The 15,110-nt window shown below is 38.3% G+C and overlaps 1 protein-coding gene across 6 annotated transcripts in view; it reads right to left on the bottom strand.

Moving 5' to 3' along the window:
• LOC119559143 (zinc transporter 2-like) overlaps window positions 1-13,948 on the bottom strand; it is a 434,223-nt gene extending 420,275 nt beyond the window's left edge. Inside the window, exons 1-2 of one of the 6 annotated variants that reach the window (XM_037872205.1) lie at window positions 13,459-13,544; window positions 621-700 (exon numbers count right to left, since the gene is read on the bottom strand). The gene's annotated coding sequence lies outside the window, so the exon portion shown is untranslated. Of the gene's footprint in view, window positions 1-620; window positions 701-8,116; window positions 8,146-13,458; window positions 13,576-13,917 lie in introns of those variants that run through there. The other 5 variants (XM_037872211.1, XM_037872206.1, XM_037872210.1 and 2 more) reach the window with 5 other exon arrangements.
• Between the last annotated feature and the right edge of the window lie 1,162 nt (window positions 13,949-15,110).

Genomic DNA, 15,110 nt, shown 5'->3' with positions numbered 1-15,110 from the left:
ACGCCCACAAACCGCCCAGTTGGCTCCTACAGTTTTGATGCTAGAACAAAAATTTTAACTGAAATGTATTGTTCTTATCAATACCTACCGATTGACCTAAAAAAAAGTTTGCCACGCCCACTTTAACGCCCACAAACCGCCCACAAACTTCAAAAAATCGTAAATATGAACGCGGATATCTCGGAAAATATCAAAGATAGAGAAACGGGATTTCAGATTTAGATTTCGTAGGCTTGAGCGCAGCGCAAGTTTGTTACGCTAATATGCCACGCCCACTCTAACGCCCACAAACCGCCCAAATCTGTGGCGCCCACAATTTTCATGCTAGATAAAAAATTTTAACTGAAATGTATTGGTCCAAAAAAAATTTTGCCACGCCCACTCTAATGCCCACAACTCTTAAATCTGTCTACCGCCGGTAGGTGGCGCATTTGCTGCTTGCATAACTCCATTTTCTTTGGTCCCTTTAGCTGAGTAACGGGTATCTGATAGTCGAGGTACTCGACTATAGCGTTCTTCCTTGTTTTTATTTATAGATTTAGTTATTATAACTGCAAGGGTACACAAACTTCGGCTTGCCGAACTTCCTTTCTTGTTAATAATTAGCGCGCATGACTCACCGATAACGAAATAAAACGGTTTTTGTATTGTTTTGACAGTAATATTCCGGTCCAACCTATACCAAATTGAATTCGTTATTCTGAAATATAATTAAATGAGAGGAAGAGAATATTATCGAGAACAAGATAGACCGCTATAGTCGAGTGCCTAGACTATCAGTTACCCGTTTTTCAGCTTAAGGCCTAGTATTCAACCTAACAATAAGTCGTCCAAAATCCAAAAAGTTCATACAAAAAAAACCTCCCACAATTTTTGTGACGTTTTTTTCATATACAATTTTTGGACGACTTTTTGTTAGGTTGAATATTAGGCCTTTAAATTGAAAAATTGATAATATAAATAATATGTTTGATCCCAACATTCTAGCTCTAATAGATTCCGAGATATCAGCGTTTATATGGACAGACAGACAGACGGAGAGGCGGAATTAGCCAATCGAATCGGTTATTGATCATGATCAAGAGTATATACACATTATATGTTTGAAAACGCTTTCATTTTCCTGTTACATGCATTCCGACGAATCTTGAGTATACCATTTTATTGCACGGCTAACTGGTATAACTATTTCTCCACTCACAATAATTTCTAACTAAATTATTCTAACTAATTTTAAAGTAAAATGATTTTTTCTCAGATTTGAAATTTAAACAAAACAAGAATTTTTGGATCAATTTTAGTTTTTATACCCGTTATATTGTATTCATTTGAAATTATATAAAAGAAGAAGGAAGCGTTTCCTTTAAAGTATGTATTTTCTTTTTTTTGAGATATTTGAATAATTTATCAATATTATCAACTTTGTTCAATTTTGTCGGACGCTAGCATCAATATAAGCAACTGTAGCTATCTGGTATATAGAAAAGTTGACGAACGTTCTATTTCAAGTAAAATGTGTTTATGATGACCAAAATCGGCTCATCAGAACTCAAGATACAAAACAAGGAAGAACGATATAGTCGAGTGCCTCGACTATCAGATACCCGCTTTTCAGCTTCAAAATTGATAATTCTAGTGGAAAATATCGACCTTCTCGCGTCCCAACAATTCTTTTTCAGCAATTACAATTTTACATTAACCTAATCGAAATTGGGTAAATAAAATTGTTATTAAATTTATTGGGAGGAGAACAAATAAAGATGTTTTTACCTTGTATTATATTCGTATTGAATCATTTATATTGTATGAAGTATTTCTGTATTCAAATCTATTCTTAAGACATGTAGTTGATCAACATTCTTGTAAACATTACCAATTCGCAACATTTATCTATCATTTTGTAGAATGTGGAGACCTTAACCTTCGGTATGAAGTTAAGGGCATTTTGATTAGTAAGCAGCTTAAAATAAACCAGCATACTTTGATACGCATGCGTTTGGTTTCACTCTGGATTCGCTAGGGAACGTACATCTCGGCGACCATGACAGGGCAACTTTCTGAACTCCACTTCTGCGCAGTCGCATCACACTCGATTGCCTTTATTAAAACAAGTCAAATTCGTTGGAATATACAGCGACTATAGCCGATTTATTAACCCAGTCGACAAGTTCTACAACCTCCTAAGCTGCTTGTCCGACACCGCCTTGAGTGTTGTGTGCGGTACGACAAGAAGGTACTCACATTTCTGGAGAACATATCCAGCTTGTGCGCCCTACCCAGTATGGAACCCGCAGTCGCCAATTCATTGTGTGATATCTTGAACACTGTTTCTGCACTGCGCGAGTCATTGCTATCACTCTCCTTAGAAACTGGTATACTTAATGCAATTCTAGTTCACAACGTTCTCTTAAAGGTGGATTCATATGCTCGGCAAGCCTACAATTAATATCTAGACTATGACACGTCTTCTTGGGACAACTGTTACAAGTCGTTTAGCCGACACTGCGAATTCCTGAACGTCGTCGCGCCGTGAACCATATCGGAGTCAGAAAGGCGACAGGAAAAATCGCCATGGCATTTGTCGCGGCCCAGAACAGCCGTCTCAAGTGCATATCAACGGATCACACCATCAGGAAAATGCCCTCATCTGCAGAGTTCAGCGTCAATAAGCGGTTCCACTTTTGTGCCTAAATTGCCTTTTACAAGGGGCACATGGCGCGCAAATGACGGGGATCACACCACACTTGTTTGCACCGATTCACACAGCCTTTTCAGCATGTCATTACGGCATTGCCAATGGATGACACTTCATAAGCGAACCTCTGCACAACTCAAGCATTATCCCTCCAAGCCAAGCATTCCAGACGCGCTCTTATTCTAACAGCAGTGGTGCTCATTAAGGACAACTGTGGGTTCTATCAACAAGCACGACCTCTCCTCGACTCGGAATCGGAGATCAACTTCATCGCCGAGGAATTGGCAAAGCGGTTCCAGCTTTCCCTTGTTCGGCAGCAGTATGAGATCTGTTGCATTGCAGATCCGCATGCTAAATTGCAGCTCTCAGTCACCACAACAATAAAGTCAAAAGTAGGACACGAAGAGTGGTTGCTCAAATTTGCCATAACCAAATCCATCACTCGAAGCCAGTCGAAGAGCATTGTTAATACCAACTGATGGAAGCTTCAGGTCGGAATCGAACCCCTTCTTCTACAAACCAAGCAAGATCGACATTTTAATCAGTACCCAGGAATTGTTTAAGCTCATCGGAGAAGGTAAAATATCTGTCGGTCCAAATCTATCTTTTTTATATGCAAGGGGGAAAGTATTTGCGATCTCAACGTCAACTTGCTGCGTTTTTGGGAAGTAGAAGATCTGAGCACAGATCAGCCGGCTCTCCCAGAGGAAGAAGAAGCCTGTGAAAAACACTTCACACCTCAGGTAACAGTCCTTGGTTCCGGAAGCGTTCAGTAGGGTGTCCCTTATTTTTCATGTTTGATATATTTTTACGCATACCTTCTTAAAACGTTCCTAATAACTCAATATGTTCTAGAAAAAAATACTAGCCCGTTGCATGCAAGAGAACACGTGCCGACTTGCAATTTAAGCTTGTCCGTACAAGTTGGTGCGGTTACAGCGCTGCGACTATGGACTACGCTTCATTCGTTATTTCATTCGTAAGTTTTGGTGTTATTGGTGCACTATTGTTTGTTGAGTAAAGATGTCAGTGACATTACGTAGTGATAAAGAAAATATTTTTCTTATCGGGCTACCTAGTCATCAAATCACTGGTGCAAAGTTACCATCAAATCGCCAGGTTCTCTCAAGCTAACTCTCAGTGAAAGTGCAAATCTTGTGACTAGGGAGTGTTTAATATTTTGGGAAAAAGCGAGAATTCCCACAAGGGCATTGCCCAATTGCGTGAAGAAACTTATTGATTTATACCATGCTTGGAGAGAGCTGCAAAAAAATTGTAAAAAAACTCTAGCCACTTTCAAGGACCGAGAAAAGAATTTTAAAATAAGCCTTGATAACTTATTTGATATTGCACATGCTGATGCCTTGAAAATAATAAAAATAGAGGAAGACAAACTATTTTTGAATAAACAAAGAGAACCAGGTCGACCAGGATATTTAGCTGGTGTAGACAAAAAATTGACGGAGAAAGAAGAAAGAGTTAGACAGAGACGATTAGACGATGAGGAAAGAAAATTAAGACAAATGGAATTATTGGCTGTTGCATCTACTTCTACTACACAAAACTTGGAACATTCCGAAGATTCGGACGGGGAACAGATTTTGTATTCTGAAATCAGCTTGCCAGTGGTTCTCGGCTCTAAAACAAGTTCGAAAAGAGGTAGAAAGAAACTGATAACACCTAAACTTGTCGCAGCTTTAGACCGTTGTCAGTTGAGCATTAAAGACTCCGTTTACATTCTTCATGCGGTTGTAGAAGCGCTTGGTCTGAGCAGTGATGATTTCCCAATTAATAAATCCTCGATTCAGCGAATTCGTACTCAGATGAGAAAATCTAGGGCAGAAGCAATAAAAACTGATTTTCAGAACAATGTTCCTGATGTAGTCACAGTCCATTGGGATGGAAAACTATTACCAGGGCTGAATGTGCGAGTTTCAAAAGAAGAACGCTTGCCAATTATAGTTTCATTTGACGACAAAGAACAGCTTCTTGCAGTACCAAAACTGGAGAGTTCTTCTGGTAAACATCAATCAAAAGCCGTCTCAACCGCCCTTTGTGACTGGGATCTTAATAACAAGGTACAAATAATGTGCTGCGACACCACATCTTCGAATACTGGACGTTACAATGGAGCTTGCGCTCTTTTAGAACACACTTTAGAAAGAGAATTGTTATTGTTCGCTTGTCGTCATCATGTTTATGAGTTGGTCTTAAAAACTGTCTTCGAAACCAAGATAAAGCACATTACTAACAGCGCAGATATTCCGCTCTTTAAGAAGTTCAGAGACAATTGGAAAAACATCGATTCAAATAAAATTGAACTATGCCTTGATTTCGTTAAAGAATATGGTACTGAGACAAATATTACATCTTTGATAATGTTTTATAAAGCAGAACTGGAAAAATCTTTCATAAGAGACGATTATCGTGAATTAGTTGAACTTTGCGTAGTGTTTCTGGGAGGAGATACAAACAAGAAAATAAAAATCAGGCCCCCTGGAGCTATGCATCAGGCACGGTGGATGGCAAGAGCGATTTACTCTTTAAAAATATGTTTGCTGCAATCTCAAGTCAGAATGATTGTAAAAGACAAAAGGGCCCTACAAGATGTTTGCCTATTTATCGTCACATTGTATGTAAAGCCTTGGCTTGAATGCACAGTGGCGATTAAAGCACCTAACCAAGATTTGTACTTCTTGAAGGCATTAAAAGAGTACGAAAAAGTTGACACAACAGTTTCAAAAGCTGCTTTAAGCAAGTTCAGCCACCACCTATGGTACTTGTGTGAAGAGACAGTCATTTTATCACTGTTTGATAATGAGGTTGATAACCAAACCAAAATGAAAATGATTGAAAACTTAGACAGGGACAAGAGGTCAGATGTTGGCAAACGCTATATTCCATCAAAGGAAGAAATGTCCCAAACGTTGTTTGGTAAGCTAAAATTATTTTTTGTGTCTGTTTTTTATATACTTTACGTTGTAATTCTTTTTGTTAATTAACCTTGTTTTTTGTTTCAGATAAAACGCTGGATGATTTTGTATCGGAGAAGAGCAAACAATTTCTAACTCGACTGCAGATTGACGACAGTTTTCTTCAGGAAGATATATCTTCTTGGGATGATAATGCTGCTTTTCTGAAAGCTAAAAGTAGGATAAGTCGGTTGAAGGTTGTAAATGACACTGCTGAGAGGGCTGTCAAATTAATGCAAGATTTTCAAGGACTTATCACGGCGGAAGAAGAACAAAAACAATACCTGTTGCGCTGTGTCAACGAACATAGACATTTATATCCGGACTGTAAAAAAACCACACTAAATAGAAGTTACCCTGCCTGATTGTTATTATTTTATGTGTTTAAATAAATATAAATATTACAATAAATTCATTTTCCATTTTATTCACTTCATTAATTTCATTTTGATTAATTTTATAGAAGATTGGAATAATAGGACAAAAAACATTTTTTGATCAAATTTGAAGCTCGGTCGGCACGGGTTGCAATCATGCTAGAAAGATCAAATTTCATATTTGAGTAAGGTTTTACATTTATAAAAGATACAGGGGGTATGCATTACAAAATTCGAAAAAAAATTTTTTTTTGCCATATAAGGGACACCCTAGCGTTCAGGTATGCCTACCATTCAAACACCCTCCAGAAACTCTTGGCACTTCAATGGAGACTGCCATATATCGCACCGGAGAAGCGTCTGGAGCGCAACCCTTTGCTGAAAGGCAGTTCATGAGCGAATATCTCTCGCTTAACCACACGCAGATTAGAGATCAATTTGATATCTCCCAGCCACACTACTTAATTCCCCACCATGGAGTTCTACGTCCAGACAGCTCAACAACGAAGCTACGTGTAGTAGCTTTTCGACGCGTCAGCTGAAACATCGAGTGACCTGTCCCTCGAGTTATTTCAGTCCTAGCCCGTCTTTACGACTTACTCGGCTTTCTCAGTCCTGCTGACTGAATCAAGAAATCAAGGCTACAACTTTAAGAGGATTTTCGCCTTACTTGTCAAGCGTTGAAGTAGGATCCCATACACTCATCGTTCTACAAGTAGGAGGACGACTTAGTAAGTTCCTATTGATGCAAGATTTCCCTTGCATCTCCCAAAAGAACCATGATTTCGCCTAGAAGATTATCAATTATCTGCAATGGACCCACATGCACACGGGAGCCCAAGCGCTCGCCGGACTACTTCGTCTACACATTTGGGTTGCAACCGCGAAAAAACTGACATAGTCTGTAGTAAGGCGTCCACTGCTACCGTTACAAGCCCAGACTTGCTAACCAAATCATGGGTTCGCTTCGACCGACTGCAGAATGTAGACCATTCACTGTAACTGGAGTATATCTATGTGGACGGTTTTTAATATCCTTTGGGAGGCGGTGGTGAAGCCTATAAAGAACCTCATAGTTAAGTGTATGTCGGACACCGGGATGACATATGAGGTACTGTAGACGATCGCAATCGAGGCCGAAGCCATCTTGATTTCTCGCACAATTACTGGACATTCAGCTATTACCCCTGGTTATCTCCTCACTGGTTCGTCCCTATAGACATTCCCTGAACCAACTGTGGATGACAACAAGCTATCGTATCTTACACTATTTTAACACATCGTATACAAAACATGAAAGGAAGTTAACTTCGGCAAGCCGAAGTTTGTATACCCTTGCAGTTATAATTATTAAATTTAAAAATACAAAAATGATATTCCCAATAGTACAAGATAATATGTCAATATATGTCAATATGTCCACCATTTTCCGATCGTTCCTATGGCAGCTATATGATATAGTCGTCCGATTTTGATAAAATTAAATTCGAAACTCAGAACTAATTAAAAAATGTTATTTCCCAGCGTAGGAGGTTATATGTTGAAAAACACCGATGCTATAATTTGTTTCATATTATTTTTCCACCAATTTTCCGATCGTTCCTATGGCAGCTATATGATATAGTCGTCCGATTTCGGTAAAATTTAATTCGAAATTCAGAACTGATTAAAAAATGTTATTTCCATGCGTAGGAGTTTATATGTTAAAAATTACTAAAGAAATAATTTTAAAAAATTTTTTTCCGATTATTCCAATGGAATATAGATATAGTTGTCTGATCCGGCTGGATCCGACTTATATACTACCTGCAAAAGAAAGAAGACTTTTGGGAAAGATTCAGCCCAATAGCTTTAAAACTGAGAGACTAGTTTGCGTAGAAACGGACAGACAGACGGACATGGCTAGATCGACTCGTCTAGTGATGCTGATCAAGAATATATATACTTTATGGGGTCGGAATCGTCTCCTTCACTGCGTTGCAAACTTCTGACTGAAATCATTATACCCTCTGCAAGGGTATAATTAAACGCAACCATTACCAATTTTGTGAAATGGTTAAACAAATAAATACCTTTAGTACTTGTGGAATTTTCCTAGACGGTCACACTTAACGCCTTGGTAATTCCCATATGCCAGAGAGTGAGACAGCAAGAAGTGGAGGCCATGACGAACAAAAATGGACAAATCAGAATAATTCAAAATTGTGGGACTTGTAGGCTGAATTTAAACAAAAAAAAATTAAACGGTTACTTGCAGGTATGCCTGAAGATTATAAACAGCATTACTTAATACAACTTAGGCAGATTTTATAACAGAGAAAGTGTTATAGAAAGAATTGGAAAACAACAAAAGTAGTTTTGGCGCAGTTTGTCGTCGCCTATTGTACCAATTTATACATAGCAAGCGTCTTCAAATTATTTCCGAATTTCGGTTTTTTTTTTTAGATTTTTATGTTAAGCTCTTTTGGTTGCATCAGCTACTTGCCATTTTTTTAGGGGTCCCTGTATATTAATTAACATAATGTAGCAGAAAGGTGTGAGATAAAGCCGTAAATCTACTTGCTTAAACGTTTATATGTATTTGCTTAAACATAGGAATGCAATTTCAATTTAAGAATAACAAAATAAGATTGTAATATGGAATTAGTTTTGCTCTTTGAAGGAAATGTGTTAAAGCTGATTAAGATTTGCAAATTAAATATTTTTTTTAAAAAGAATATCAGTGGGTATTATTCAGAATCTATATTTGAACGAATATCATTTTTTCCGTCAGTTGTAAAAGCTGTGTATATACACTCACACGCACGCATATCTTGTTTTCAGTGTTATTGAATTTTTCAGAGTTCTACTTGAATGTTGGAGACTGGTGTGGGGAAAAACCGTGAAAGTATTTGCTTAAACAATTGTATTTGTTTAAACATAGGAATTCAATTTCAATTTGAAAATAATAAAATTACACCTATCCCTCGCTTTGCGTTGTTTCGTTTTGCGTTTTTTCGAAGTTGCGTCGCTTCTTGATTAGAACTAATTTTCATTGTGCGTCGTTAGATTTTTGATGTTGCGTTGTTTTGGGATAAAGTCGTTAATATGTTTTTAAAGGGTGGCAACACCTTAATTGCGCTACGCAATTAAAACGGGGGAATTACCCTTTTTTGTTTCGGCTCACTTATTCAATTTGCTTGCTTGATGTAGTGTCATTGCAAGCGTCACTTGGGAGAAACGAGCTCGAAATAAAGTTACTTGTGAAATAAAATCAAATCAACCTGAGTCTACAAAATAAGGTAAATATATTTCCATTTTTTTTAATTGATAAAGCTGTATTATCTTTTACATAAACGTATTTTTTTTAGCTAAATGAGTGAAAAGAATAAAAATTGAATTTGTTTCTTTTTGTTTTTATATGTATGTATAATATGTAATAAAATGAAATGTTATTTTGTTTTTTTTTTAATGGAACCCTGGAACCCGTCTTCGAACTTTACATGGTTTGCTATAGAAAATTCAAATTCACTTTGCGTCGTATTTTTTTGGAACGTATCCCCGACGCAAAGCGAGGGATAGGTGTAGTTTGTAATTTTAAATAGGTTTTTCCCTATAAAGAAAATGTATTAAATTTTTTTTTTAAGATTTGCAAATGAAATATTTTTTAGAAAAAGGATATAAGTTGGTACTTTAAAGAATTTGTATTTAAGCGAATCTTGTTTCCGTCGTCAGCCAAAAATGCATACATACACACACAGACGCACGCATATTTTTTTTAGTATTTTTAATATCAAACAAAAACACAAAAGTTCTGACATCAACTTTTGTGACAAAAATTTATTATACGACCTACTACAGAGCAGGAATAAAAGTCTTTTTGAACGGCGTACAAATTCCTTTTTACGCTATATAGCACTACCCTGTAGCTTTAGTTGTTTACAAGTTACGGGTGTACTAAATATAGCTATTTATAACCAAACTAACGTGTTTTTCTAAAAGTGGCAAAACTAAAGACTCTCACATGAAGTTGTCTAACATCTTACATTTTCAGGATCTTCAAATAAAGTTTGGATACGCACAAAAAAAAGGTCAATGCGTGTTATATGTTGCGAACTGGTAAATTTGTCCATTTTTGTTTACTAATAACTTTGAAAACTTTTTACAACATTGTGTGGTATGTCAAAAGATGAGGAATCTCAAGGGCTATACACCTTAAAATTTTATTTGAAGTCGTTAGAGCCGTTTTTGAGAAATCAGAAAAAAGTAAGAAAAATCTAATTAAAAAAACTTTTGCCCATAATTTTTAAACGGTGGTATTTGGACAAATTATGTTAGAGAGGCGTACAACACAAGTCTGTAGCCTTAGTAGTTTACAAGTTACGGGTGTACCAAATATAACATAGCTATTTATAGCTGTTTTCAAGCCAAATAAGCTAGTTTTTTTCAAAAGTGGTAGATCTAATATTTCTTATATTGAGCTGATTAACATCGTCTAGAATTTTCAGGACTTTAAAATAACGTGCTGGGATATAACTCGTTCCGACCAGGATTCTATCCAACTAAATTTGTAAATACAGGGACGAAAACAGAAAGCATGCCGTTTCATTTTCCTCAGAGAGAAAATGAAGAAGAGCGAACCGCCCAAAACTGTGGCGGCTCAATTTTATGGCTAGAATACATTTATTACATTTTAACTGAAATGTGTAGCTCTCGTAAATACTTATTGACCTGAAAAAAAATGTGTACACGCCCTCTCTAACGCCCAAAAACCTTAAAAAATCATCCGTATGAACGCCTTTTTACCGATAGTCATATTGTACGGATTTGACAAGAAGCAGCTTTTTTTACGGACAGGTGTTCATGCAATATCGAAGGTGTTCTGGTGGAAGAAATGCGCAAATATGCCTCTATGCAACGGGATATCACATGACGATTTTGCATAATCAGTTCACGAACGGCATCAATGTTTTCTGGTACAACAACTGTTTTTGACGACCTTCGTGTTCGAGCGAGCGTCGGTCACGATTGCATTCATTAAACCAGCGCTTTATCGCCATACAAAAGATTTAAGTTCATTGATGCACTCTTGTCGTGATAATCCACGTTGAAAGTTGTTTATCTCGGAGTTTTTTGCGGTAGGTATCCCTCCGACTCTGGAGTACAGAACTTTTTACGATTTAAGAAATTCCAATATAATTGTTTTGATCGGATGACTATATTAATAGGAGAATACGCTATAGTCGATGGCATCGACTATTAGATATCCGTTACTTAGCTTAAAGGAGTGCGAGAGGGATGGAGATATGCTTAAAGCAACTCTGCTTTTGTCACTAGCACCTAGCCTATAGTGCCACCTACCGCCACTTATCTTCTTCTTCTATAGCGCCACCTAGCCTATAACGCCAAAAAGCCCTTAGCGCCCCTTGCGGCTTGGTGGCATATTTGTGAAAACACAGTATTTAATGCATGTGGTGTGCAATCTCAATTGAATACCAAAATATTGATTAACCTTATAACTTTTTAATGACGGCCCGATTTTAAGAATTTTTTGCATGTAGATAGGTACTGATAATAAGAACAAACTTTAGACGGGTTTCAGAGTTATAGTCGTTTGTGGCCGTTAGGTTGGGCTGAAACAACCTTGCGCTGCACAGGAAGCCCAGAACCTGCATGCCTCTAGCTTTTATAGTTTCCAAGATCTCAGCGTTCATACGGAGAGACGCATATGGCTAGATCGACTCGGCTAGTGATCCTGATCAAGAATATATATACTATACGGATTGGAAACGCTTCCTTCTACCTGTTACATACTAGGCTAGTAATCCTGATCAAGAAGGCCATAAAAAGTCCCGAAAAACGGTTTGGCAGACAGAATAAATATTTTGAATTTGCATTAAGCGTTTTACTTTTAAAATTTCTTCAATGATTTAAAACAAAGCAAAGAAGAACTCTATACTGGAGTACCTCGACTATCAGATACCCGCTGCTCAGCTAAAGGCACCAAAGAGAAATGGAGATATGCAAGCAGCAAAGCGAGATTTAAATGCGCCACCTACTGGCGGTAGACAGTTTTAAGCGTTATGTGCGTTAGAGAAGGCGTGGCAAATTTTTGTTGTATCAATCGATAGCTATTGACGAGACCAATACATTTCAGTTAAAATTTTTTATCCAGCATGAAAATTGTGGGCGCCACAGGCTTGGGCGGCTCGTGGGCGTTAGAGTGGGCGTTAGAGTGGGCGTGGCATATTCGCGTAACAAACTTGCGTTGCGTTTAAGGCTACGAAATCTAAATCTGAAATTCCAACTCTCTATCTTTAATAGTTTCCGAGATATCCACGTTCATACTTAGGATTTTTTGAAGTTTGTGGGCGGTTTGGGGCGTTATAGTGGGCGTGGCAAACTTTTCCGTCCGTCCGGATAACCGCTAAGATCTCGGATATTATAAGAGCTAGGCTATTCTTGCGCAGTGCAAATTAATATCAGCATGGTGCCACGCTCACTCTAACGCCCACAAACCGGACAGAACTATGGCTCCTACAGTTTTGATGCTAGAATAAATAATTTTAGCTGAAATGTATTGGTCTCATCAATACCTATCGATTGACCCAAAAAAAAAGTTTGTCGCGCCCACAAACTTCAAAAAATCGTAAGTATGGACGCGGATATCTCGGAAACTATCAAAGCTGGAGAATTGGAATTTTAGATTCAAATTCTGTAGCCTTGTACGCAGCGCAAGTTTATTACGCGAATATGCCACGCCCACTCTAACGCCCACAAACCGCCCAATTTTGTATTCTCGCAGAGGGTATAATGATTTCAGTCAGAAGTTTGCAACGCAGTGAAGGAGACGTTTCCGATCTCATAAAGTACATATATTCTTGATCAGAAACACTAAACGAGTCGATTTAGCCATGTCCGTCTGTCCGCTTTTACGCAAGCTAGTCTCTCAGTTTTAAAGCTATCGGGATGAAACCTTCCAAAAAGTATTATTTCTATTACAGGTGGTATATTAGTTGGAGCGTTCATGTGGGCGTTAGAGTGGGCGTGGCACCCTGCAGAAACGAACTTGCGCTGCGCGGACAGCCCAAGTAACTGCATGCCAAGTCCCAACATTCTAGCTCTTAAAGTTTCAGAGATTTTAGCGTTCATGCGGATAAACGGGCATGGCTAGATCGACCCGGCTAATGATCCTGATCAAGAATATATGTATGTATATATGTACTTTATGGTGTTTACTCTTAGAGTAACGGTTATAAAAATAGTATTGCGATATAAATCAGTGTAATTAGATTAAGTTGATAGTTAAGTATTCCCTTTCTCCAAGAAAATTTAGTTAAATTTTATAATACATGTATTACAAGTAGACAAAGCGCACTTCAAGATTAAGATAATAAGTGTACCAAATGTAAAATTTGACACTATTTATATTTACAATTCTGGTTCCTATATATTTGTGGTGCGGAAGTTTACATTGACTTTTACCACTGCTCTCTCGCACTGCTAGTTTACGGCCTTCGGTCGCGAGGGACTCTGTTTTCCTCGGCGCTTCCAACGACGCGTAAAGTTCAACTAAAAGGGGCGAGGGCGACGTCGACACTTGTTTGGCCCGTATCAGAGAGAGCGGAAGAGTGAGTGAGTCTTAACTTTAGGTGTGAGAATGTCGCTCTCATTGCTGGTCAGCGGAGTTCGGGGAACTCTTTCTGATTCTTTTCCTAGCTCCCCTTATACCCCTCCAGTACTAGCTGAACTACTAAAAACAAGAGATAACGCTATAGTCGATGCCCTCGACTATTAGATACCAGTTACTCAGCTCAAGGGAACTCTGCTTGTTTTACCAACACACCTAGCCTATAGCACCCCTAGCGGCTTGGGGGCGTATTGGTAAACTCACCTTATTTGCTGCATGTGGTGAGCAATCTCGATTGAATTGCAAAATATTGATAATTAATTGGTTATAACTCTTTAATGACTGTCCGATTTCAATAATTTTTGGCATGTAGATAGGTATTGATGATATAAACAAACTCTAGACGGGTTATAGTGTTATAGTCGTTTGTGGGCGTTGGAGTGGGGGTGGCAAACTGATTTAAAACAAACTTGCGCTGTACTGGATGCCCAAGAAGCCAAGTCCCAACACTCTAGCCCTTATATATATAGAACGCTATATTCGAGTACCTCGACTATCAGATACCCTTTACTCAGCTTAAGGAACCAAAGGGAAAAGGAGATATGCAAGCAGCAAAGCAAGATTTAAGTGCGCCACCTACTGGCGGAAGACAGATTTAAGCATTGTGGGCGTTAGGGTAGGCGTGGCAAATTTTTGGATCAACCGATAGGTATTGACGAGACCAATACATTTCAGTTAAAATTTTTTATCTAGCATGAAAATTGCGGGCGCCACAGGCTTGGGCGGTTTGTGGGCGTGGCATATTCGCGTATTAAACTTGCGCTGCGTACAAGGCTACGGAATCTAAATCTGAGATCCCAATTCTCTATATTTGATAGTTTCTGAGATATCCACGTTCATATTTACGATTTTTTGAAGTTTGTGGGCGGTTTGTGGGCGTTAAAGTGGCGTGGCAAACTTTTTTTGGGTCAATCGATAAGTATTGATAAGAACAATACAATTCAGTTGAAATCTTTATTCTAGCATCAAACTGTAGGAGCCACAGTTTTGGGCGGCTTGTGGGCGTTAGAGTGGGCGTGGCACTCTGCTGAAACAAACTTGCGCTGCGTAAGAAGCTCAGGAATCTGCACGCCAAATCTCAATAGCCTAGCTCTTATAGTTTCCGAGAACTCAGCGTTCATCCGGACGGACGGACAGACGGACATGGCTAGATCGACTCGTCTAGTCATGCTGATCAAGAATATATATACTTTATGGGGTCGGAAACGTCTCCTTCACTGCGTTGCAAACTTCTGACTGAAATCAATATACCCTCTGTAAGGGTATAAAAATAGTTAAAAAAGTACAGCTAAAAAATATTAAAATAAAAAAACTATATAAAAATTAAATTGAATCCAGACTCAGAGTGGATTCGAACCTGAAACTCAAAACCACGGGTCACCAACGTACGCAAAGAG

Source organism: Drosophila subpulchrella, unplaced genomic scaffold (assembly GCF_014743375.2).
Source record: "Drosophila subpulchrella strain 33 F10 #4 breed RU33 unplaced genomic scaffold, RU_Dsub_v1.1 Primary Assembly Seq18, whole genome shotgun sequence".
Classification (NCBI taxonomy): domain Eukaryota; kingdom Metazoa; phylum Arthropoda; class Insecta; order Diptera; family Drosophilidae; genus Drosophila; species Drosophila subpulchrella.
This window is presented reverse-complemented; position numbering and strand designations above follow the sequence as displayed.